Source organism: Arvicola amphibius, chromosome 5 (genome assembly GCF_903992535.2).
Source record: "Arvicola amphibius chromosome 5, mArvAmp1.2, whole genome shotgun sequence".
Taxonomy (NCBI): Eukaryota; Metazoa; Chordata; class Mammalia; order Rodentia; family Cricetidae; genus Arvicola; species Arvicola amphibius.
In genome coordinates, this window is record NC_052051.1 from 151,632,042 (window position 1) to 151,657,034 (window position 24,993).

At 43.1% G+C, this 24,993-nt stretch overlaps 1 protein-coding gene across 1 annotated transcript in view; it reads right to left on the reverse strand.

Annotated features, from left to right (window-relative positions):
- The window catches only part of Setbp1 (SET binding protein 1), a 321,531-nt gene that overhangs the window by 77,438 nt on the left and 219,100 nt on the right, over positions 1-24,993 (reverse strand). The window lies entirely within an intron of this gene.

The following is a 24,993-nucleotide window of genomic DNA, read 5'->3' on the forward strand; positions in this document are numbered from 1 at the left end:
GGATGGATGAACTCATCTAATCCACACCACACCCTGCGGTGCACAGTACCCTCCCCTTACCTATGGATTAGCTTCTCTAGTTTTAGTCACTCGGGGCCAGTCATGGTCCAGAAGAAAAGAACGTGAAATGGAGGCATTCTGAAAGAAAATGTCCCTAAGTGTTGCACTGGACACCTTCCCGAGTAGTGTGAAGGAATCCTGGACTGTGCAGTTCTCTCTCACCTGGGCGATACTCATGCGGTACATCCAACCCATCAGCTAGCCACTAGGTAGTTGCCTTGTTACTAGATGGTCTATCACAGTAATACAGTCCATGCATTAGAGAAACAAACCCTTGTACTGAAGTCTAAGAACATGCTGCAGTGAAGATGTCGTTCCTGTAACTTTACTCTGTCATGAAGATACTCTATTGTTTCCCATGGTCACAAAGATGGGTGAGAACAGACATTAAGTGTCGAGTGAGAAAGCACATCTACATAATTTTTCCACATTATTGCTGTATTTTTTCAGTTATTATCGCCAGGTGTGCCTAATTTCCAACACATACTTTACCATAAAGGAGTATGTGTAGAGAACAAAACACAGTATGTTGGATTTTGGAATGATGATGATTTTGGGAGTCTTTTGGGGTTCTCAGAAGTCTTTTATAGTTTTTGTTAAGGATCTCCCAATGGTAAGGGGAGATCACTTAATAACATTGAGAGTGTACCTTATCATTGTCATCACTAGAGTGGATCTCGGGTGACTATTTTTTATTCTATACCTTTTATAAGATAGTCAGGATAGGGAAAAAAAATCATCTAACAAATTAAAGCATGGAATTCGGAGAAAATGGGTCACTTGTGTTGAGGCAGCAGGCAGGAATGCAGTCCACCTGTCCTTGAGTGCTCAATGGTCAATGTCACAGATCAATGGTGAGGTGTGACAGGTGACATTTTACTTAACCAGTAGAAGGACAGAACCGTGAACAGCCCAGGAGAAGCCACTCAAGCTCTCAGGGGCTGTTTGCCATTTCCATTGTTCCTGTGAACTCAATGACCTTGGAAAGCAACCTTGTCTCTCCTAGTCTCAGCATCCTGGTCTGTAGAGTAGAGCTGGTCAATGAAAAAAAACTGAAACCTTTATGAAATTCTCAGGAAAGCACCTATCATTTTCTCAACTTTCAAAATTAATTATCATTCTTAAATTTAATGTAACATAAAACGTGCCTGAGGAAGGCTATGTATACCTCTTCCCTTAAACTCTATTTGTTATGCACAGAAACCATTAGCTTGAACAAGGCCATTCAGCCCCAGGGCCCTGTCACTGAAGTGCTGTCTCTTGTTTGCTGTCCCTTTCCCTTCCCATGATCCTATGCAATAGGCCGACTTGGTTTTCTCCCAACAAGGCAGGACACTGGAAACCGCTAGTCCACGGGAAACGCTGCTCCAGTGCAGTGACTTTGCAAGGGGATTGCACATCGCAATAATAACTACACTCATGGCTTACCTCCTGGTCTCGACCTTCCCTCCAGCCTTCTAGATTTTGTTGTTACCATCTACAAGACCATGCATAGAATATAGGTATGTTCAAATCTAGAACAACAGACAGGGTTTGGCAGAAGAAACTAGTTCTTAAACCCAAGACTCCTCACTAAAACATGCGGCACCCTCAGGCCCACAGGCCCACAGGCATTAGTTCCAAAGTTTTTAAGGCAGGGGGTCAAACCGCTCTCAGTCACAGCTTTAATGAGCCACCTGAGAGCATTGTCACCCACTGTGAACAGGAATAAAATACGAACAGGCATCTTAGGTTCCACTGTATTAAAACTCAGAAATCATGTTTGGTCTCTGTAGTGAATTATATGGATAAATATTTAGCTTACTGCTCACCAAACTCTCTGCCTGGCTGTCATGGATACAATGAGAATCCTGCGCTGTCGTGTAGGTTTTAAGATGTTTTTCAACAACTCATGGCAAACTCAGGAGGAAAACAAAAACTAAAACAAGTCAAATGAGAGCCATGAATACAAAAAAAAAGACTATGGGCAGGGAATATCCTAAAAGATATAATAATCACATAATTATCCAAATTAGGTATGGAAAGACAGAACTGGGGCTCCAGCCCCCCGAGGCAACTGCTACAGAAAGCCAAGGTACAGAAATGCTCTAGTTGGAGGCTCCGCATCCCTGGCCCAGCTTCCTGCCATATGCTCACTTCCTAGGTCTTTGGCTTGTATGCATTTTAATGATGGTAACATTTTCCTCTCTCGGTTTGTATAGTTTACACCTGTATAGGAAAATGTTATTGAAAGTGTCATTTCCTGCAGAGCTATGAAACCCCCTGACTCTACTCTCAACTCCACTTCATACAATCAAGCAACTGAGGCACGTCTACTGCCTTCAACTTTACCCCACCTTCCCCAAACTGTTGCTTGATGGGGAGCATCTTTATGCCTCCTACAATAAGTCTGCTCTGCATATAAACGCCCATTTCCCATGTATGTGGCACTTCGCGCAGCGTAAATAGAATATCGTGGAAAGATGTGGGGTAGAGCAACTGTGCACACAGCACCCTGCTGTTTTCATTGCTAATTAGAAACAAAATGCAAGCTCAACCTTATTGCAGGCTAATCAGCTATTAAAACTAAGTGCTTCTCAGAGCATCAAATCCAGTTGCCCTCTTTCGATGTACAGAAAAGAAACAGAACTAAAATGGGGACATGTGCAGTTCATCTGGTTGCTTATCCTTTTCTGGGCCAAACTGGCCTGATGGGGTGGTTCTGGTGCAAGGTGTGAGGTGGGAAAGGTAGTGTCAAGGAGCTGATGTGTGGCTGCCACATTAACAACTGGATACTTCTTCCTTGAAAGTCCTGCTAGTGCCAGGCAGATGGATTCGAAAACAACTCTATATTGTGCAGTCTGAAGACTTATTGACAAAGGTGTCAAGGCTCACAGAACTGAAAGTTGTTTCCTTGTCATGAAATACAAAAGTAGGTTGCTGCGACCTCCAGTTCTATTCAATTTGCTTAGATACTAGGCGACTGTCAGCATTGATTCTATGTAAGGCGGGATATAGCTTTTAAAAGGGCGGTACTGCCCTGGGGGCTTTGAGTCCCTTCTTGTAGCTGCTGGCTTTGTAACAGGGCTCCTTGATTACAAGGAGAAACAGTGAAGCTGCCGGAACTGGTCAGATTGGAGGGAGATTGGAGGAAAGGATCGTGGGGGCAGTTGCCACAATCTTGAATGCTCTTCTGCCTTGGCCAGTCACAGGGTGTCATCGCTGGAGTGGAAAGTCTTGGCAACCACCCAGGACTTTAGATCCCAGACTTGAGTTTGCTTCAGTTTTTCACATGGCCAGCCTCCCGCCACAAAATCTGCAATGCGGTGGATCTGAGATAAGGACCGGGAATCTGCACTTTCAAATAAGTTCACAGGTTAGGCCAACCCTAGAGACCCATGGAAGACCCACTGCTCGGAAACAGCTTTTGCTTTATAGCCCCGAGCGGCTTGCTGCTTGTGGAAGCCACACCCACACCTACACAGACTTGTCGAGGAGATTGGCACAAGGATCCCGTATTTCCTACTTTGATGGTCCCTGCTCTCCACCTAGAACCTGGCCTTCCCTTGCTGAGCAGGACTATGCCTCAAGGAAGAACAGAAACCAACTAGCACCTTTCTTGGTCACTGCTGCTGCCAGGATTCTCAGTGGCACTGGTCAGCTCTAGAGATTCCTTTCCCACAGATGGACATCTACAGAGGTTTTCAGAAACACGAGGTGAGTAACTAGGAAGAAGATGCTACTAATAGAACATTTAAACCAGAAATTCAAATGGAGACCTAGAGCCCCAGATGTTTCTACCTTTCAGCCAATTTCACCCCATGCCTTTGGGTTTTGTATGTCTGGATTCAACCAAATACATATTGAAAAGAAAGAAAACAGAAGCTGCAGCTGCGTGCAGGGGCTCATAATCCCACCTATTCAGCAGACAGAGGCAGGAGAACCCTAAATTCAAGGTTTAAGTCCTGCTTAAGCTGCGGAGGAAGTTCAAAGGCAGGACAAGGAGCTCAGTCAGAATATGACTCAAAACCAAAGAAGGTTAATTTTTTTTAAAAGGCTGGGGTTATAGCTGGGTAGAAGAGCACATGCTCAATCCACAGTATTTCCCACCTCCAAACCACCAGCAGAAACATTCACACTGCTTGCATATACACAGTTTTTGGCTTTACTCTTCAAACAGTACATTGGAGCAATTATTTACATAAAAGTCAAGTTCTACTGGGTATTAGAAGTCATCTAGAGATGACCTAAGGCATAGGAGAGCATGTGCGCATCTTATCTGGAGACTCTTTACTGAGAGTAACCTGAGAATAATTCCCCGAGGATATGGAGGGTTGGTTGCATATGTGCAGTGTAACACGGCATGACTTGTAATCAACTCTGTGGAGTAAACTTTACTAAGTGACATTTGAAATGTAGAAGAGAAAGCTATTCCGACATTTTACTGGCTACCGTTTCGGTTAGGGACTGTGCCTTAAACAGAGCCCAAATGGTCATAAGCAGTGGCTAGCAGTCCACTAGGTTTTAAGACAGTGGAACAACTCTTTGGATGTTGTCCTGGAAGAAAAAGCCAGACACACACAAAAGGGTTGCGGGTAAAGTGAAAAACAGACCGTTTCCAGGAATGCATGGTTTCCAGGAATACAAGAACACTGAGTGTGCTGGAGCTGACCTCTCCCTTGACAGGGGAAACAGTGTGGCTTCAAGGGATGGATGAAGTCTGCAATGGCCAGGTGGCCTTGGGACCTCATTCATGGAGCTGTGGTACAATCACCTACTGGGATAGCAGCCTTGTACAAGGCTCATCCTCCAGAGCAGTGAACATATTCTCTTGAAGCCTGAGACACTCTGGCCAATATTTGTGGAATGGTGCACAGTGTAAATTAGCACCTTAGTGGCCGGGGGGGAAGAGGACTCATTGTGGTCTGAATCCTATTTTGGATTCTAACTTGACTTATGACAAAATTGTTCACTTCCTGAGACCCAATATCCTGCCTTAAAGTTGGAATAATAATGTCTACAATAATCTATAAAAGAATAGTGGATATATAAAGAATGATACCAAATAGCATTACCTTCCACAGTATTTTAACATGTCAGTTGATGGTGTGAACTCACTCATGGTATCATGAAGAAGCACATTTACCCAGTACTGGAGGAGGCAGAACAGAGCATGGCAAATGGATACATTCCTATCTTGTCTCTAAAGATTCACTTGGCACTGACCGCATTCAGAATGACAGTTTCTATTGAGACAATCAGTAATCGTCCATTTTTGAATTTTTACCTCCTCGTCTATTTGATTTATTAAATGGGGCTAACCAACATTTAGTTCTGTGCATTGCAGGGGTGGGGGCTTGATGCATCATGACCATCCGAAAATGGAGGAACGTTATGAGAAGCCTGAGTGCTGGGTCATGCTCTGTTATTGGGATGCTGACTCACTGGACCCCTCTTTATTTAGGCATCATGAGTATTACCATCAAAAGCTGTAATAAAAGCATCAGGGCTTCCTTTGCACAAGTGAGCATAGTAATCCTAAGCCTGGTTTCAACCTTCTTTCCTTGCTCATTGTGCCATGGGAATAGAAAAAAATCCAGCTGGCAGGAAATACAGTGTGATTGTTGTTGGAAATTGGGGCCCCTGAGGGTGAAGCTTGTGTTGATATTTAGAATACAAGCCTGTCTCAATGATCTGTATCACCAGCAATGACTGTCAAAAATCTTCTGCAAGCAGAGGATTAACAGAGCAGTGATGTTTTCGTCTTGCTTTTTCCAGATTAATACTGGCTCATGAGCTGAGTATAGCCCTGACCATGGTGGGAGAATGTGGGACAATTGTTTTACCCTGTAAAGATTTGTCTCTTGTACTTGTTTAATAAAATGTTGATTTGCCAGTAGCCAGGCAGGAAGTATAGGTGGGGTGACCTGGCAGGAAGTAGAGGCAGGCCAACCAGAACAGGAGAATTCTGGGAAGAGTAAAGATTCAGTCTGCAGACATCACCCAGACACAGAGGAAGTAAGATGAGAATGCCTCACTGATAAAAGGTACCAAGCCACGTGGCTAACACAGATAAGAATTATAGGCTAATATAAGTTATAAGAGTTAATAAGAAGCCTGAGCTACTAGGCCATCCAGTTTATAATTGATGTTGACCTTGGTGTGTTTCTTTGGGACTGAACTGCTGTGGGATCAGGTGGGATAAAAACCTATGCCAACAGGAGGATGGATATCTTTCAGGAGCAAAGAAGGCTTTTGAGAAAATGTGGTTAATCTGAGACTGAAGACCATGGAGAGTAGATGACCCATGAGGGAGAGGTGTATTGTGAAGATGTTGTTGAACAATGCTTTTCTGGAAGCTGGGGAAAATTTGACCATTTCACTAGGATTCTTTTATTTCCATAGCAAGTAACATCAGTCACTGTTGGGTGGAGAGATGGCAATAAAAAGAGGTTGGCAAACATGGGGGACAAGATGTAGCGCTGATCCTGTGTTTATCTATCTGGGCCGGGTGTCCCAAGGTTTTCAGGCAGGTTGACCTTTGTCAACGAAATGACCTTAGGCTCCAGTCCAGGTTAGAAGATCACTCTGGGAAATAAGGTTTTAACTTCTACCAGGGAAACACAAAAAGCAAGGAGATCTACTAATACGTCAGAAGACAAGGTAAAAAAGTCAATATTTAGGAAACACGGAGGTTGGAAATTCAATCAACATATCAGGATAATTCAAAGGTTAGTGCCTAGAAGGCAGCATTTTAGCCACTATCCAATCCATCCATCAAGAAGCATTTCCCTACCCCCGGCCCTCCCTTCCCAGGATGTTTTGGGACATTTGCCAGCTGCAGCCAGTTTTTCTGGCTTGTGCTCTGTCTTGATTGTACACAGGCCAGGGTTTACAATCACAGTCAGACTCAGCTTATCTGTTGTCCCGTCTTTACTCTTTCGTTTGTGTTGTTACATTGGGGGGGGGATATATGGATTGCACACATATACTTAATTTCTTTCTCTATAGATGCTTGAAGTATAATACAACATGCCCTGAAAACGTATGGGTTCTACCTGGGATCACAAAGAGCAATTAACTATGAATCTTCCCTTTCTATGTCCTTGAGGGGACTGATGTAGAATTCTATTACCTAGCGATTACAGTTTTTCCATGGCCTGGGGTTGGCTCTGGATTAATGGTGAAGACCTTGTTATTGGAACTTGAGATCAGTGCAGCCTCGGAGACCGCAAGAGACCCTCTCGGAAGACCACTCACAACAGTTTTGAGATCTTCATGTCTTCTCCACACAATAGTTCTGTTCCTCTCTGTGTGATGTCACATAGACTATTTCTCCCCTTTAAACAGGTATGGAAACTGAGGTGACCGTACATCAAGCTGCGTGAGAGCTGCAGAGATAGTGGGAGGCAGGTTTGCGACCCAATCACGGCAAAGTCATGTCTGATTCTACGGGTGTCTCTCTCTGCTGTTGTTTTATTTCCAGGGTATGTGAGCCTCAGATCAACAACAAAATGAATACATACACACTTGATCAACACCCCTGTCGGTGTACCGCACTGTTCTGAGTTCTACTCTAATCTTTGTAGTGCACCTAGGATTATAGTGCAGCCCTCAGTTGCCACATATGACCGATGAAGGAGCTGATACACCAAGAAGCAGACCTTGGCTAGCTGTCTAGCTCAGGAGGGACTGAGCTGGGTCCAAACCTTCCAAGTCTGCATTCCTGACCTCTGCTAGCCACACCTATAACCAATTATTTCCCTACTCACCCTGATCAAACTCAGCTCGAGACCTCTACTTCAATCACCGTTGGAGGGCCTTGAAACCTGGTTGGCTCACTCTCGGGTTCCTGAATAGATCTGTGCCCGAAGTGGTGCCCCTGTTGCACAAAGGGCTCGATAACTCCCTCACAGCCTGTGTTCTTGAGTTGACACTGATCATAACCATTTTCCCCCAGAATTGGCTTTTTATTCTGTGGTTTAATTATTTACTCTCTCAGGTTCATTTGCTTTGGAGCTTTTTGAATGTCAGAGCTTGAGTCCTCAAATGCAAGCCAAGCTTTGGCCTTTGCAGCAAGCAGGCCTGGGTTAATACTGCCTGCAAACAGGGGGCCTTCAAATCACAGTGGCTCCACCGCTGGGCCTCTGCACCTGTTCTGTGCTCCGGTGCCTTTCCTGAATGCTGTGGGAAATGAGTCTCTATTCCCTGCAGAGCTCTGGGGTCTGTGTTCTTGTGAGTACTTGCACAAATAGGTAAGCATCCCTTCTCTAGAGCCTGTTCTGTAGGTCAGAACTTGGGATAAGTGCTGTCCTCTGTAGAACAAAACACATAATTCATTCATGTTAATTACTATGGGATGTCATGTGGTAGTTAATATAGTATTTAATAAATGCATTTGCTATTTAAATTGCTTTAAAGGACACAGTTCATGCTACTTAGGGTACTAGATATGAATTAGTTTCAGGGTTTTTAGACCCAGACTTCAGAAACTCAATGATTATTTCAATAGTTTCAGAATGATTGGGCTGATGACACAAGGAAATATGAAAATGTCATCATATAAATAAATTTATCTTAGTGTAAGGAAATTGACGAGGTTTAGACTTAAGTCCAAAGTCTAATTGGTCTATGCTATGTAGTTAACAAAGGACCTCAGGACAAGATGGCTAACTGCCCTGTACTTAGTAGAACCTAAAGGAGCTAAGGTAGGTGGTGTTCACTGGGGCATATTCCCCATGTCTTTTTGATTTTGAGCGCAGATTGATTCTTAAGGTCAAAGAAGTGAGAACTTTGGAATGAAAGTTTCTCTCCTTTCATCTGAAGATTTCCGGTCAATCCCCGCTCTGCTGTTTACAACCTTGTGGCACTGATACTTGGGGCACATGGTGAAGTCAATAAACAGATACTGGACAAATCAGACTTCAGACAGTGACATCGTGCGATACACAGGCTCACACAGGTCAAAACCAGAGTGATCTAGTTTCTAAAGAGAGCCCCTTGCAGTCTTGCTTAGTAAACGAAGCTTTAGGACTCTGGCATCTTTGTTTGTTGTCCTTTCCTTCACGTGGTTTACTCTGCCTGTTTGGTGAGGGGGGGGTTTTACACTGGCTTGCTCTGTGTGATGGAGCTGCTCCTGACTCATCCACTTATCTAGTTCTCAACACTGTAGAAGACACTGGAAATTCTTACTTTATCTCTAAGTTAAGTGCTATTCTGTTCTTTGTTTCTTTCCTTCCTTCTTTCCTTCTTTCTTTCCTTTCTTTCTTTCTTTCTTTCTTTCTTTCTTTCTTTCTTTCTTTCTTTCTTTCTTGTCTGTCTGTCTGGATTGTTGATTGTTTGCTTTCCCAGGATTTTGTGCATATGCTTAGCAGTTTTCTTCCCTGTGATGTGGCCATGATGGCAGGTTAACCACCTGTAGGGTCTCCCCATCTGAAACAGCATCTCACTGGTCACTGATGAAAATCCTCACAATGCTTTAGGTGTGAGAACTGTGTGAATACAAATCTGCAATCCCAGAGCCTTCCTTTCTCTTGCTTCCAGTTGCTTGCCAGTTCTGGAGCCATTTTGTCCTACCCACAGCTCCTTCTTTCTCCACTCAGTAATATAGGTGGTTTTTAAACTAGGAATCTCTTACCTGGCTACCATCATTGTCCCCTAGGTGATCTTCCTGTCCCCCACCCCCAACCTCTTTGTTCTCAGCAGTGTTTGTCCTTCAGACAAAACTATTTTGGTAAAGAAATACCATGTAGAAATGCCTATGGGTCAGTGTTTGTACACAACCAAAAGGGGTGGTACAAATGGTAACCAACGCTTTTTGTAATAATTTAATTTGGTTTAATAAATTTACACTCAGCATCAACGGCATCTCGATGTTCTTTTCTGCCTCCATGCGCACCTCTCCCCTTAGGCCCTAGAAGGGCACAACTTCAGTCACATAGATCTCTGTGTATTTTCTTAGTGCATGGTTAATTATAGGTCTGAGTACTAACATTTTCTTGCATGTTACCCAGGAATCAGATATTGCGCTACAACCTTGAAAGCAGATAGACCCGAGGAGGTGGCCGTTATTATTGCTCCCACCTTTTATCACAAGAAAATGGGATGAGATTGAATTGTTGCATTTATCTTCTCAAGCTCTTCCGGTTTGATTTTTAGTTAGTTCCTCTTTCTTCTACCCTTTTCAGTGATAGTGCAGTAACTTACATCAGAAGGTACTCTTCACATTTTGGATTGAGTTCCTGAGTTTCAGCCATCCATCCATCCATCCATCCATCCATCCATCCATCCATCCATCCATCCATACCTTCGTACATACATACCTGTATACATACATACCTGTATACATACATACATACATAAACACATACAGGCCTCCATCCATCCATCCACATACATACATAGGAATGTACATACATACAAACATATCTATGCGTATCTAATTTAAAAAGCATGCAAACTAGCCAGATAGTGAAATGTAGGCTTTGTTGACTCGAGGGCAGAATCAGACTGAAGGCATCAACTCGCCTGTTTGTCTGAAGTGGGCATGGTTTGGGATATTTCCAGGTGTAGCTATACCTGAGATGTGCCTGCTGCAGCACCTCCTGAAGGAAAAACTGTTCAGGCAGAACCAAGAGGCCAGCCATAAACAGAAAAGGCTCCAAGCTGTGGTGGAGGTTGATCTTCAGAGAATGCATTTTTCCAAAATTGTAAAGGGTTGGGTAAAACTTCTTGTGGGGACAGGGCTGTTAAGTCGCAAAGTCACAACTTCACAAAGTAGGTGCTTGGTAGGGGAGAGATAGATGGGGTTCCACACAGAATGTCAAACCCAGGCTCCAGACAGTTAGTTCAGTATGCCTGCTTTTCTTGGGACCATCTCTCTAACAAGCTGCCAGCTGCACTAAGGCCAAAGGGGCCAACCTAGAATCCATACTCTATTTGAATAAAAGCAATTCTAAATGCTGAGGTTTATAACTTCATGGGAAAGGCTTGGGAGGGGAACCGTTTAAAAGAACATTTTGTGTGGAGTTATGATTCTGCCAGCAGCTTGCGGGTTGGACAGGGAACTGCGTTCCTAAAGATTAAATGTAACTGAGGGTTTTTCTTCTTCCCTTTTAATACAAGGAAATATAAATTCCCCCCTCATGTCAGAGGCTCAACTCTTTAGACATGTTGCACAGCTTTTCCCGTTCAAGGGTATTTAACTGAGAGGAAATTTGGAAAACTCTACCCCAACCCCTGAAACCAAAAGAATTTAGAGATACTGAGTTCAGCTTCCTAATTTAATTTCTGAGCTTTCTATTTTCTAATGAGAGAAAGAATTTTCGCGGATCTGAGGAGAAGGCGCATGTTTTTGTGATTATGAGAATTCTGGTGGTTGGTATTTTGTGCAAATGCCACAGTGCGGTGCCATGAGTTACAGTGTGCATGGAGGCAACCCCCGCCCTCTCTCCCACCGAAAAGAAATGTCAGCAAGAAATGGAAGCAGAGGAGTTAGTTTTCTTTCTGCGTGGAATATACCAACAATTCTGCACTGTGAAAGGAGGCCAAGAGGGAGAAGCATTTCAGTTTTGTACACGGTCTGTGTATGTCTTCCTAGCACCTACACCATGTGACTGGATCACAAACAGGTCTGTTTGCTGGTGACCACCAATACCCCAAAGAACGCGCCATTAAAACCCAACAATTTAGGTGGAGGATTACCGGCGAAAGCACTGTTCTATTCAGGAGAAAGGGAGCTTACACTCTGCGGATACATAACAAAGTGTAGGATGCTCTGGAACCACCTAAGCAACCAAGAAAACACATGACTGTTGGGGTCAGCCATAGACACGGCTGTCGCCAAACGCTTCTACTTAACTGGTCTCTTCTTGCCAATGACATCCAGTAACCTCCTCACACACCAAAAGTGACCCCTTCCCCAGAGCTGCTAGGAGGAAATGAAGCCTTGGTCACGTGAGCCTTGACTTCAGCCCCTGGAGGGAGGGGTTTAGCACAGGAGTCAGCAAAGCCCACTGGACTTACGCTCTATAGAACCTTAAATAGCTTTAAATTGCTTTAAGATGCTAAGTTTCTGGGACTTTGTTAGAGCAGTATTAGAAAATGAACACAAGTCCCATTCCTTTCCTTATGGCTACACATTTATGACCAGGGTTAGCAGGTAAAATGGCCCTTGAAACAGGCACGGGTGCGTAGTATGAGACACTCTTTCTGCGACACACCAAACGCCAAGACACTGAAATTTCCAACGCTCTCGAGACACTCTGTCCTGTATATAGTGCAAACACAGGGACCTCGTTGTTCTTCGGGTAGATCACAGGCTTTCATTGCTTCATCACTATAACATATAATATATCTTCATCATCAAATACAGCCGTGGTCCAGCCTCTCCACGCAAGGATGTGTGTTCAGAGCTGATTTGGCCTCACCCAGGTGGGAGCACAGTTGGGAAGGAAAGCTGGCTGCTCAAAGAGGATGCCATTGAGAGCAGTCGGTCGCATTGTAAGTTCTTTGACGGAATATATTGTCCAAAGTGGAAATGAAAGGGAATGAACACACTTAACAACAAGGAGGGAGCAATGCATTGTGGTATGGTGGCAGCGGTGCTGGGGACTATGTGGATTTTTACCTTTATTTGGCCCTCAATATAGAAATTAATAGCCTCATTTTAAACAAGGAAAAGATACTCTGGAGAGACTACCAGGCCAAAAGTCATGATTCTAGTAGGGGTGGGTGGGAGGGTATAGGGTAGGGAGTGGTGTTAGTATCCACAGCAACATCTTGAACTCTTGGGCTTCTCTTGCTAGACTGTTTCAGAAGTTGAAAAAAATTTTTAAGAGATTGCTTTTCAAAGTGGATGCCAGGAGCACACGGTGGTTTGAAAAGATGAACTTAGCGACATCTATCCCCAGTGTTAATCCAAGACTCATCTGAGGTACAAAGATCACAGCATGATCCTGCTGCCCCGGGATTCAGATTTGAGGTAGGCCAGCCAATTCATCTCTAACAGGAATGTAGATCCTATGAGGTACAAAGATCTGCATGATTCTGCTGCCCCAGGAGTCAGATATAAAGTAGGCCAGCCAATTCATCTCTAACAGGAACATAGACAACACAAGGCCAATTGCAAACACACAACAACCCGAGAACGAAAGTGTTAGTCATGTCAGAGAAGCAGGAGGTATGGGGTAGCTAAGGACACTAGTAGGCAGGGTTTGGAAAGCAGATAAGGAGGAGGCCATTCCATGTGCAAGAGACCAGTGACATTGCTGGAGCCTCCGATGAAGAGCTAGCAGGACTCAGAGGAGCTTTAAGAGAATGATTTGCAAGAGATTAGAAGAAAAAGCAAGACCTGCATGGGATGACCACAAAGGGTCTCTTAAGACCCAGAATTCCTGGTGTGACTTGACACAAGGAACTGGTGTTTCCACACCTGCTATCAATTATTCACTTAACTACAGCTGTCTTCAGAGATAGTCTCTGAAAACTACTACAGTTTCTTTCTATATTTAAATAATTTATATTTTATAGTTAGAGTTGTATGTCAGAAACTGAGACAATAGACCTTGGGCCCGTTATTCCAAAGAACATGTGTTTTAAAAAAGCCATTGTAGACATGTTATTTAGAATCCATAAGTTACAGCCATGGCCTCAGGGAAGGTCAGCCCACATGAATGTGTAACTGGAATTTTCTCTCTCACCTGCCAGTTCTTGAATAAACACTCTGAGGTGTAATATTAATTATAAAACTTTGGCTGATGGCTAAGGCTTATTAAAAGCTAGCTCCCATTTAAACTAACCCATTTACATTAATCTGTGTATCACCACATGACCAATGGTAATGCTCTGTAATGTTACCCCTTCAGCAGCTGCTGGCGTCTCTCCAACTCTTCCTTCTTTCTCCCTGTATGTGTTTGGATTTTTCACCTAGCTATATTCTGCCCTGCCATAGGCCAAAGCAGTTTCTTTATTAACCAACGGTAATAAAACATAAACACACCATACAGAAGGGTATCCCACATCATAAATGATGTGGTTGAGGTTTCTTGGTTCTGGGGACAGCTCACATGAGAGAATCCAATCCCTAGAGTCCTTGCCCCAGTCAGCATGAACTCTCAGATAGAGGACTCTCCTCTCTGTGGTAGACACTTGGAAATCTTCTCCTCTGTCATAAGTTATATGAACTGGACTTTGAAAACTAACTGAGAAGTTGAAGAGGAAGTTGACACATTGCTTGTCTAAGTCCTCTCTCACACGGGTACTGTCCACTGACACTGGTGATCATTCTAGGAAGGAGTTCTCTTTGCCTTATATCTTACACGCTGGCCCGACCCATGTGTAACACACGGAGATGCAAACAAACTGGGCGAGGAATGGGAGGCAAACACCAGGGCTGCCTTCTGAGAAGGGAGCTAAGGCTTTCTAACTTTACTTTAGATATAGCCACAGGTGTCTCAGGAGGGAAAATAAGGAAGTGCTAGTTGGCCTTTTGTGGTGTAGCCTACAACTAACAGAATTAACAGCTAGGCCTTCCCTAGCTGTTAATTTTCATTAATTTTCATACAAATTTTCATTTGTATGGAATACAAATGAAAACAGCACTGAGCAAAGGGACTGGTTATAGCTGACTTGCTCTAAGTAGTGTGTGTGTGTGTGTGTGTGTGTGTGTGTCTGCATGCGTACACTTATCTAAGTGGGTAGGGATGGCATTTGTAACTGAAACTGGCTGGATTATCAACATTGCTCCATTCTGTTCTGGAAGTAAAAAAAAGACTCATACTTAGCCACTCTTAGGAAAGTATTTTGACAACTGTCTCTGGTAGTGACTAATTTATCCCCTTCTGGGTTCCTGTCTTGGCACTGAAAGTCTATGATGACTAGCTACACAGGACAATTTTGAAATCTGACGGTTTCATGTCCAATTGCTGCTGAATTTATTTTTAAAATGTATTCCCTGTGTGGGTAATGATAGCATGCAGAAGGAATGGTTATCACAGTCCAATATGGAAAGGCATTTTGGAGAAAACTTGAAGGATCAGATAACCAGAGTAGAGATGGGAAGTAAGGAGGAAGAAGAAAGGATGGAGGGCAAAGTGATTGGTTTATCCTGGCTTCCTCTGGGGGAGCAAAGCAGGTGCGGCAGGGAAGCAAAGCGAGGCTGGGAACCAGTTTGCTCACACTGTCACAGGGCTGTCACTGTTCAGGGCTGCGGGACCATAGGGGACTTTACCTTTCTTCTCTACAGGCTCTTCAAATTTTGATTTACTAGTAGGACTTTTAAATATAGCATGATAAACAATAATAAATTTTCTAGTTTGCCAGTTTTGAGATGGAACCCCTGTCCCTTTCAGATCCTTAGAGATTTGCTGTGTTTCCCTTGTAACCTGCAGTCCTCTCGGGGGCCACACTGTTGTAGGAATGCACTGGTAGATGCCCTCAATCCAAATGCTTCTGGGCAGGGAATTCTCTTTTCTTGTTGCTGAGATCTCGAGGAGAAAAATTGTTCTTAGCACTCACAGAGTACAAGGTTGCATGAAAGATGAATACAGACCTGCAGGATTATGACATGCCTCTCAAGGATAGAAAGCTGTCCTTTACGTAATTGTTGTTCCCGAACTATCCAAGACTATTTCCTATACATATTTTGTGCATGGTTAAAACAAATGTGAAGTAAAACATACAGCAGAATAAAGGGTTACACCCTGTAAGAGAAATGCTTTTGCTATTGGTCTTATTTTTAAAATGAAATATAATAAAGTAAAACAAATCCATTCTAACATACGGTGGACATTTAAAAGGGACAGGTTCTTTTTTCTCCTCTAACAATTCTCCTCCCTTTCACACATAGTCCCAGGGCCACGGTTCCCTCATGACTTAGCCCCCGGCCTTGGCAAGTCACGCTTCTTTGTAGACACACTAGTACATATTCCTTCATTCACACAAAACCTTTTTTAGAAGAACACATATTTAAAAACTAGTTTCTGTGTCATGTAATTTAGTGAATAAGAACCCTCTCGTTCTGCTCTGTGCTCCCTTTGTGATTTTCAGGTCGCCCAAATATCACTCTCCAATCTCTATCCTGGGGTGGATAAAAACACCACACACAGCAATGGTCCTGCGCACTGGGCTTGGCTTACCCTGTCTCAAGAACTACCGTCACATCAGAAATAATTTTTAGCAATTACTAAGTGCCCTTTGCCTTACTCCAACTTCCACAGTTTGTGGAATTTTGCCGCACTTTGTGGCAAGATTTCTTGGGGAGCAACTGAAAAGCTTAGTCACATTATTGACCTTGACAAAGATCTAAGAAATACAGTGGAAAAAAGCAAAGGATGCTGGGAAGTTTCAAGAAACCTGGGATACTTTTCTGTCCAAAAATGGCCAGGAGACATTGGCCTCTGATTTTTTCATCTGCCAAGAGGGAAAGCAACAACTTTCTGAATGCTTCAATGAATTTTCAAGATCAAATGAATGTGATATGTTTTGAAAAAGAATAGCAGCCTATTCAGACACGTGAGGGGGAAGACTTTCCTCTTGGCAGGTCCCCAGATTCTCCACCAACACAGACAGCCCTAATTCTGACTGATTCATGGCCCACCTCTTCCATCGCAGTTCTCCATGGAAGATGGGAACTACAACAGAGCCTCCTATTGTACCTGTTCCACGGCTGACCCACCTTCACCCATGTTTTCTTCTTGATATAAGTTATTCTGAATCCTTATGCAATAGTATAGCATGTAAATTTTGTTTTCCAGCCATTAGACACGCGAACTCCCATGATTCTAACCACTGATTGTGTGTCTGTATCAACCTCTGTATGTTTGTAGTGGATAAAGTCCTTGAGGCTATAGGCGCGGTTCCTCAGACTGTATCATTTCAGCTCGCACCTTAGCACCAAGTTCAACACTTTTTAGGGTCATTTTTTTTTTTTAATTTTAATGTATCCTCCCTTCATGCAAGATACAGTTGTATATTCTATTCATGAAAACCATGCCACTTACAAAACCATCCTCACTGAACTGCAAGTTTCAATCTAGGTGGGTACCATCCTGCATCCTAGTCTGTATCCTCAACTGTTCTGTCCGTCCAATTGCTGCTGCTGTGAGATTCTTTCGCTGTGTACTATTCTCCTAGATTCAGGGTATATCCTTCACTGAACACATTGTTATTTCAGAATCTGGATCCTCATAGCTTTCATTGTTGGCCATTGAATTAGCATGGCTTTCACTTGGCCTATATTGACTCTGGTTGTTGTGTGTATGTGTGTATGTATGTACATCATACATACATACAAACATACATACATGCATGCATGCATACGTGTGTATACATGGTCAATTCTCACCCATGCTTTTTATTGTCTTCTGTTTTCCCCTAATTGCTCTTTTCACTATACTATGTGATGGACGAATGAAGAGTTTACACTCATTTTTATTTTTCATTATTTGTTGTTTTGTTGGAGTAAAGACATGTCACTCAAGCTACCCTCAAACTCACAACGGAGATAAGATGATCTTATGGTCATCTTGAACTTCTTGTCTCCACTTCTAAGTATTAGAATTTTGTCACATGCCACCAAATACAGTTTTGAAATGATTTTAAGTGTGAATAACCTTTACACAGTAGTAAAGAGCTCTGGAGGATCAGGAGAAGGTTTGGAGCTTATAAAATGTTCGGGGACAGATACACTTATCAGAACCCAGGGAAGCTTGGGGTATTCCTCTGTGTCTCATGTGTCACACTGCTTTCCACGACAAATAAAAGGTGTCAGAAGTTATCAAATCATCGTTATCATGGTCACAACTCACCAGGGCTACTCTGGGTGGGGAATGGGAGCTGGCATATAATCCTTTTCATCTTTTTCTGCTCTAGAACCTTTAGTTCTATAGGGAGTGAAAGGACAGAAAGGAGGACGCTGACATTGCCCACGTTTAGGTTTCTAGAGTTATCCAGGAACCCGTGAAAGCAGAGGTGTCACTACTCGCTCACGAACTTTGCATCTGGATCTGATAAACAGCCCGCCAACCCACAAACACTTACGTACCTAATAGATAATTATAAACGTTTATAAACATCTCTCTTGTCTTCTAGGACATCAATATGATCATGCAAACTTTATCTTGCCACATCCTTTGTGCGCTCCTCCACTTCCCGCTCTCTACTCCATTTCTTAGATCCCATCTCTGGTCCCTCAGCTTTTCTCTAGCACTTCCGTATTCCTTCATTCAGCTTCCATGATTTTTCTCGCATCCAGGCTCTGATTAAGGGAGAACACCACATCCTCTCTTCCATCTGCTTCTTCATTCTCAACAGTTTTCTTCTTTGGTTACTATCTAGCTCTGCAATGTGCTGACAGCCTCTGTGGGTTCATCGCCTCACCAGACTCTTTACTTGCTATAATTTGGTTCATGTTCCATGAGTCTCCAGATTGCCTGGGACCAAAATATTAGACCGACCCTTGACTAGCTAGAAAGATAAAATGAGGTGCTGGAGAGTTGGCCCAGAGGTTAAGGGTCCTTGTTCCTCTTACAGAGGAACTGAGTTCTATATTCAGAACCCACATGATAGCTCACAACCATCTGTAACTCCAGTCCCAGGAACTTGAGGTTGTCTTTGGGCCACCATGGATATCAGGCAAGCATTCATGCATGTAGAATAATATAAAAATATTTTAAAAAGAAAAGATAAAATGGATCAACAATGCTCTGTGTTAATGTTTTTGTTTGAGCACTTGCTTGGGTAGTAATGTCTTTGTTATATTTATAACTGGGATTGGGGTGGTAATGTAGACACCATCCAAACACAACAAGAGAAACTTATAAAAACATGGGGATGCTGCAAAGATTGGGCAAATTCATTCAGAACAGGTTGGAAAGAGGGGCCAAGAAAGACAAAAAATATAGTATCTTTCACAGGATTAAAAAGTAGTTCCTCACTTGCTATTTAATTAAATGTGAATCTCTAATTATGGGGAAAGACCCTTTGAGAGATGACCTCAGTCTTTGTTATGTAATTTCCCATGAATCCAGAGCTACAGATTTAGACTTCAATGAAACAGAACTAAGCATTATGGTCCAATACGCTTGCTAAATCTTTGTATGTATGTTTGGGCCCATTTGGTGTTGCTCCTGCCAATACTCCTAACACCCTCCCCGTCTATCTCTCTTCTCCAAATGCTTCTTCTCTCTTTTAAGATGATTGTATAGCAATTTCCTCCTAAGTTTTTCCATCTTGGAGGCTAGCTCCTTAATTCACAGGATGTTCTAAGGGAATATGAAGCATTCTACTTTGCCGGGAAGCTCTTTAAAACTTGGGAAGGGAACAATTCAGAAGCTTGAGAAATTTCCTGAAACCTATCACATTCATTAGGCTTCCCCAATCATCTATGAACAGTAAGGACTGCTGAGAGACGGTGTCCAACCAGGAGAGCTTCCTAGAAGAGACAGAGGCCAACTGAGCTGCCTTGGAGAAGAGGCTCAGACCAATTATGCTGCCTAGAGAAGTCATTCTTCAATATGTTGAGCCCCAGTTGGCTCCAGGTTTCTCTATTTCATGAGTCACTATGCATTCTGGGGTAGGCTTTGTAGATGTGGCTGTGTTCGAGTCATTTCTGCCTCTGCAAATAACTTTTCACCCATAATCTTTACCATAACTTAAAAAATCTCATTGATGAGATCACCAAGGTGGGCTCTGGTGATAGTCCTACTTTGGTCTGTCCTCGGACTCATAGTGAGAGTGAATAGAATGTGTTTGCTCACATATCACCAGGAATATGACCACACTATGAAACCCATCTAAGATGGTAAAGGAATATGCCCTCCACTGACCTCTCCTTCCTCTAGTGAGAGCACAGAGCAGTCTCGCCTCAGGTGGACAGCCCCCTGTTGTTATTTTGTTCTGTTCACATCTTTCCCATGGAACTTTTGGTTTGCTTTACAACATGGTGCCTTATAGTTGTGTTCTTTCCTCTTCTAGAGGAGCCCCTGACCCATAAACTCCCTGGTAGCAAAGCTTTTGAGCCAATCATTTTAAAATTCTTCCTAGAATTATACCAAAATGTATAGTGCATTCTTTTTTTCCTCTTTTTTTGTTTTTCAAGACAGAGCTTTTTTTTCATAGCCCTGGTTGTCCTGAAAAATCACTCTGTAGAGGAAGCTGGCCTCAAGCTCAGAGATCCACCTGCCTCTGCCTCCCAAGCGCTAGAATAAAGGCACGTGACACCACTGCCCAGGGCATTCTGAGCACTAAATACTGTTGTCTTGTCTTAGCCATTTTCCCAGAGACTTTGTCCATCTGCATTAACTGCTAGGTGTCTCAATGCCAGGCCACAGTCCTAGCAAGTCTTCAGTCCTACTTGCTCACGTCCAAGAGGAAAAAGGTCTTGTTTTAGAGTCTTCGAGTGGCTGCTTCTCTTGTCTTTGGAAGGTGCACTGTACTGATTTCTCTAGCCAACAACGGCTCCATGGGGCTTTAGTGCCGTGTCTATGGCTATTTTAACTTCTTTGTACCCACACGTGGGTCTGCATAACTCCCTAATCCCACAACCTATGCATAAAACGTCTGACAGGACAGGAGGGCGTCTGCCAACTGTGGGAAGATAAATGGCCCAGGAGCATCATGTTCTCAAGGCACCGTTGCTGCCTGATTGCTGGGCTACAAAAGAGATGTTATGCACCTAAGTTTTATTTTTTTTTCAATTGTTGCCAGTTAGTTATATTACAATATTAAATTTGATCAATTCTTGGTTTTCAAAAAGCAACATTTAGGCAAAACCTTGGGAGGATAAATAAAATAAGTAGGTGCAAGGGTTAAGACGAAGAATTGAAATAAAATGACTCTTATCAGGGTTGCTTCTACTCCGAAACATGTGTCCCCTGAGATGACCTGGGGACCAAACAATTAGATACACACTATTGGATAAGACACTCGATCTTTTTAAGTCTGTATACACAACAGCCAAACTAAGTGTTTAATCTCCATTAAGATTTTAAAATTCAGAGTCTAAACATTCTCTGTCTGTCCCCCAATAATTGGTCACATTAGTGTGCTTGTCACTTCAGCCTGCATCAGGAGCAAGTTCATTTGTCAGTGGAACCTGGTGGGAGGAGCTTAACCTTTCTAAAGAGGTGAGGCCAAATGCCTGAAGTGAGGCTCGTGGAGTAATTCATGGACTTCATTGAAACTTCATTGAAGAGACAATATTTTGTGCGGCCAGGAGCCAGGTGGGAATGCAGCCTGCCACTCTCCACACTACAGTTTTGACTAATATTTTAGTATTTTTCTTCCAAATTGCCTGTTGCTGAGTTTGTGTTCATATTCAAATTTCACCTAGACTCCTAGGCTGAAGCTTAGTCAGAACCTTTACTATTACAGGCCCACGTGAGAAGCTGAGGGAACAAGCAGAAGGGGCCCTGGTGAGGTGGTAGAGTAAGGGGTGACATTTGGATAGGCATTGGCAATCCCATCCAAGCTATACTTAATTAACCTTTCATCTCTTCCTGCAGGAGGACATGCCATTTAGTTTGGGTTAAGGTAACACAAATTACACTTCACCCGGTCTCCATTTAGTACTGTCCTTTCTTACGGTCTGTACTTCTTCCTCCCACGAGTGTCCTTCTCCCTCCCAAGCCTCTTCTGCAGTCCTTGCAGGCTTCTTTTGTAAGGCTTTCCTGACATCTCGTTCACACGACCAGCTCCTTGTTCTGGATAACTGCTTGGAGGGGTTTTCATGCTGCTCTGGCATGGGTACCCCTGTCTTGGCGATGAGTGACAGCAGATTCTGCCTCTCCAAATGCCCTGCAGTGCTGATAAGAGGAGCTGGCAAAAAGCAAGACAGAAGCCACCAGGAGGAGTGGGGAGGGCCAGGCTCTGGGAAATCTGGCTACCTATGTGGGAGGATCCTGATATCTGGGAGGTGAACTCAGGATTAATTCTCAGCCTCCATTCACCATGATGTTTGGGGATGAAGGCTGGCTTCCTTATCTAATGATGGCATTGAACTAAGAGGTACCATATGTAAATAGACTGTTACTGCTTTTCCATGATTTGAGAGGAGCCTAGAGAGCAGGTTCAGTTGTGATGTCTCATACGTAGCAGAATTTTAAGTCAAAATGTGCAATGATTGATTCCACGCAATCTGAAGAGGGAGCACCTTGACTCACACAGGAGACTTCTTCCACCACCTACAGGGACTCGGCTTAGAAGGCACGCGGCAGCATTCTGACTATGTGTTGCCGACTCTGGACAGGTTTGCTCCTCTGGAAGCCTATGCACACGAGGGGGACAGTGCTGCCTTGTGGCAGAGAGACTCAAATATTGCTGATAAGTTCCAATCCGAGACTGTCTCTTTCCACTTTTGACACATTTTGTGCATTTTTGACACAAATCAAGCATTTTAAAGAATGACGATTTAGCAGATGGCATACATCTAGAAAACGGGCCTAGAGAGTCACCGCCTTCTGAACTGAAGGTGTGGAGGGAGAGAAAGAAGTAAAACAAGGAAGGACTTGCGCAACTATAAGCTGAGCGTGTTGTGAGGGAGCTCGTGAGACAATGAGATCCTTGGCTGAGCCAGGGTATGGGGAATGAAGGATTTGCCAAGCAGGAAGGAGGAAACGGAGTGTGCAACCGCTGCCTTTGCTAAATGGGGTCTCTAATTCCTTTCTCCATAATGGTAACGACTTACATTTATATGGTGCCTCTCAACAGCTCTGATCTCAGGGAGGGCATAAAAACTCTCTTTCCAATAAGCTCCTAAATCTGGTCCTCAGTAGGCTATAGAACAACAACGGTAGAGGGGCTGTATCTATTTTAGAGAAGAATTTCCCGTGTGAAATGGGACGTTCAGAGGGCGAGGAAATGAGTCCAGCATAGAGTACCAAAGGGGGCAGCAAGGGAAGCTGCGGAAAGCGCAGGTGTTTCCCATCTTGAGTGTCTGTGTTGTCCAGTTCAACCCAAACCTCCACTTGAATACAGTTTCTGGAAGCTCTTCACGGCGCTCTCCCCTCCCCTTCACCTTGCGTGCCTCATAGCTTTTCATGGGACTTCACGCATTTTTTGGAAAATTTCACATCAAGCAAGGTACCCGCTAGACAGTTTTTTGAGTATAGCCAAGGACATATTTTGCCTGATGCCTTGGGATGCAGAAATAGAGAGGGCATTTGGGACACAGGCATAGGCAGGTCAAGAGATGAAAGGGAAGGACTATTCAGCAAGATGAGCAGAGACATCAAATATAATTGACTTAGGCATAGAAGCCATCAGTGATTTTGATTCATTAATGAGTTGGGGTGGGGAGCCTTAGTCAGATAACTAGCCAGAGATGGACACAGAGCAGTGGCAAAACGCCTCAGAGAAAAACACCATGTTTAGAAGGGGAGCAATGAGGGACCCTTCACAAGTCGGAGACTACATGAAACAACAATTCATTCTTCCCTTCATTGTTTTCTTCCGCAATTGTCATGTGATCATTGGACAGCAACATCTTTGCAAAGGGAATGCCACTGGGGGATGGATGAGATTTGGAAGGCAATTGTGACACATGGGGACATTCAGCTTGGAAACAGGTCTTGTGTTCTGGACTTGCCCCTAGCCAGTACATTAGCTATGGCGGCACTCCACTGGGGTAGACAAAAGCCAGGCTTGCTTAGCAACAGAACTGACAGCTGTGTGACCGTGGACAGGTCAGACACTGCTCTCTCTGAATCCTGTGTTTATATTTCTCAATGAGAAATAAGCATAATTTATGTGAAAAAGCAGAATCTAAAATACTCCAAAACCCAAATCATTTTAAATACCAATATGACACAATTAGAAAAATCCCCATACTATAAATGCAATTTCCCACAAAAAAAAAACATTCTTAAAAGGTTATATAAAATTATTGTCAGGCTATGTGTATATGCTACATATGAAATATAAATGAAGTTTGTGTTTAGACCTCATTATTATCCCCAAGATATATCATTATTTAAATGCAAATATTTGAAAATAAAAAAACCCTGAAATTGAAAATATTCTGGTCTCAAGCATTTTGGATAAACAATACTTAATGTGTATCTATACGCTAGGTCTGCATACAACATTCTATCAAGGAATGTATAGAAAACAACTTCAGGGACTCAAATCACATTATACATGAGGATTCTGGTCCTCTTCTTTGAGTGACGGATGAGCAGATCAGTGCTATACTGCTGGAAGATACCAAAATTTTCCATGTCCATGGTTAATACTGTACCCTATACCAGATGGGCTCCATCTAGGCTCTTCAAGAAACCAGGTACCTTCAAAGATGTCTCTGAATGAGAAATGGCAAAGCAGAGCTTCTCTGGGCATGCAGGATATATGGACCATTGGAACCTTCACCATTGTCACCAAATCCAGGAGACATAACTATGAATTTTCTCCTTCCATGAAGAAGACAATCTACTACTACAATAACTCACAAACAGAAACCTGATGCAATCATTAGTCACTTTTAACTGAGATTTGTTGGTCTAGAAACAATATTTCATTCCTTTTGAATAGCCCATTTTCAGTCACTAACTGTGGACTCCCCAGGAAGACAGAGGGCAAGTGAGAATCATGCGCCATAAACAGAAAGAAAATATTATATCCACATCTTCACAGAGTGCAATGAGTTCTTTAAAACCAGGGTTTGGCCAGAGTTTTTCACACCATTTGGGGACAACAGAATACTGCCTGCAAGATATTCTTTTAATCTCTTTCATTTCTCATTAAAGATATTTCTACTATTTTCCAAGTAATTATGTACTCTTCAGAGTCTTGACATTTATGCACTATATGAACAGGGAAGCATAGATATGTTTGCCAAATTGTAAAACTCCATGGCAGGAAAGGAGTTGTGTGGACTGGGAGGTTAGCAAAGAGATTCTGCCAGGAACTGACAGTGAGAGTTTTCCGTTAGTAATGAACATATCCGTTTAGACATCAGTG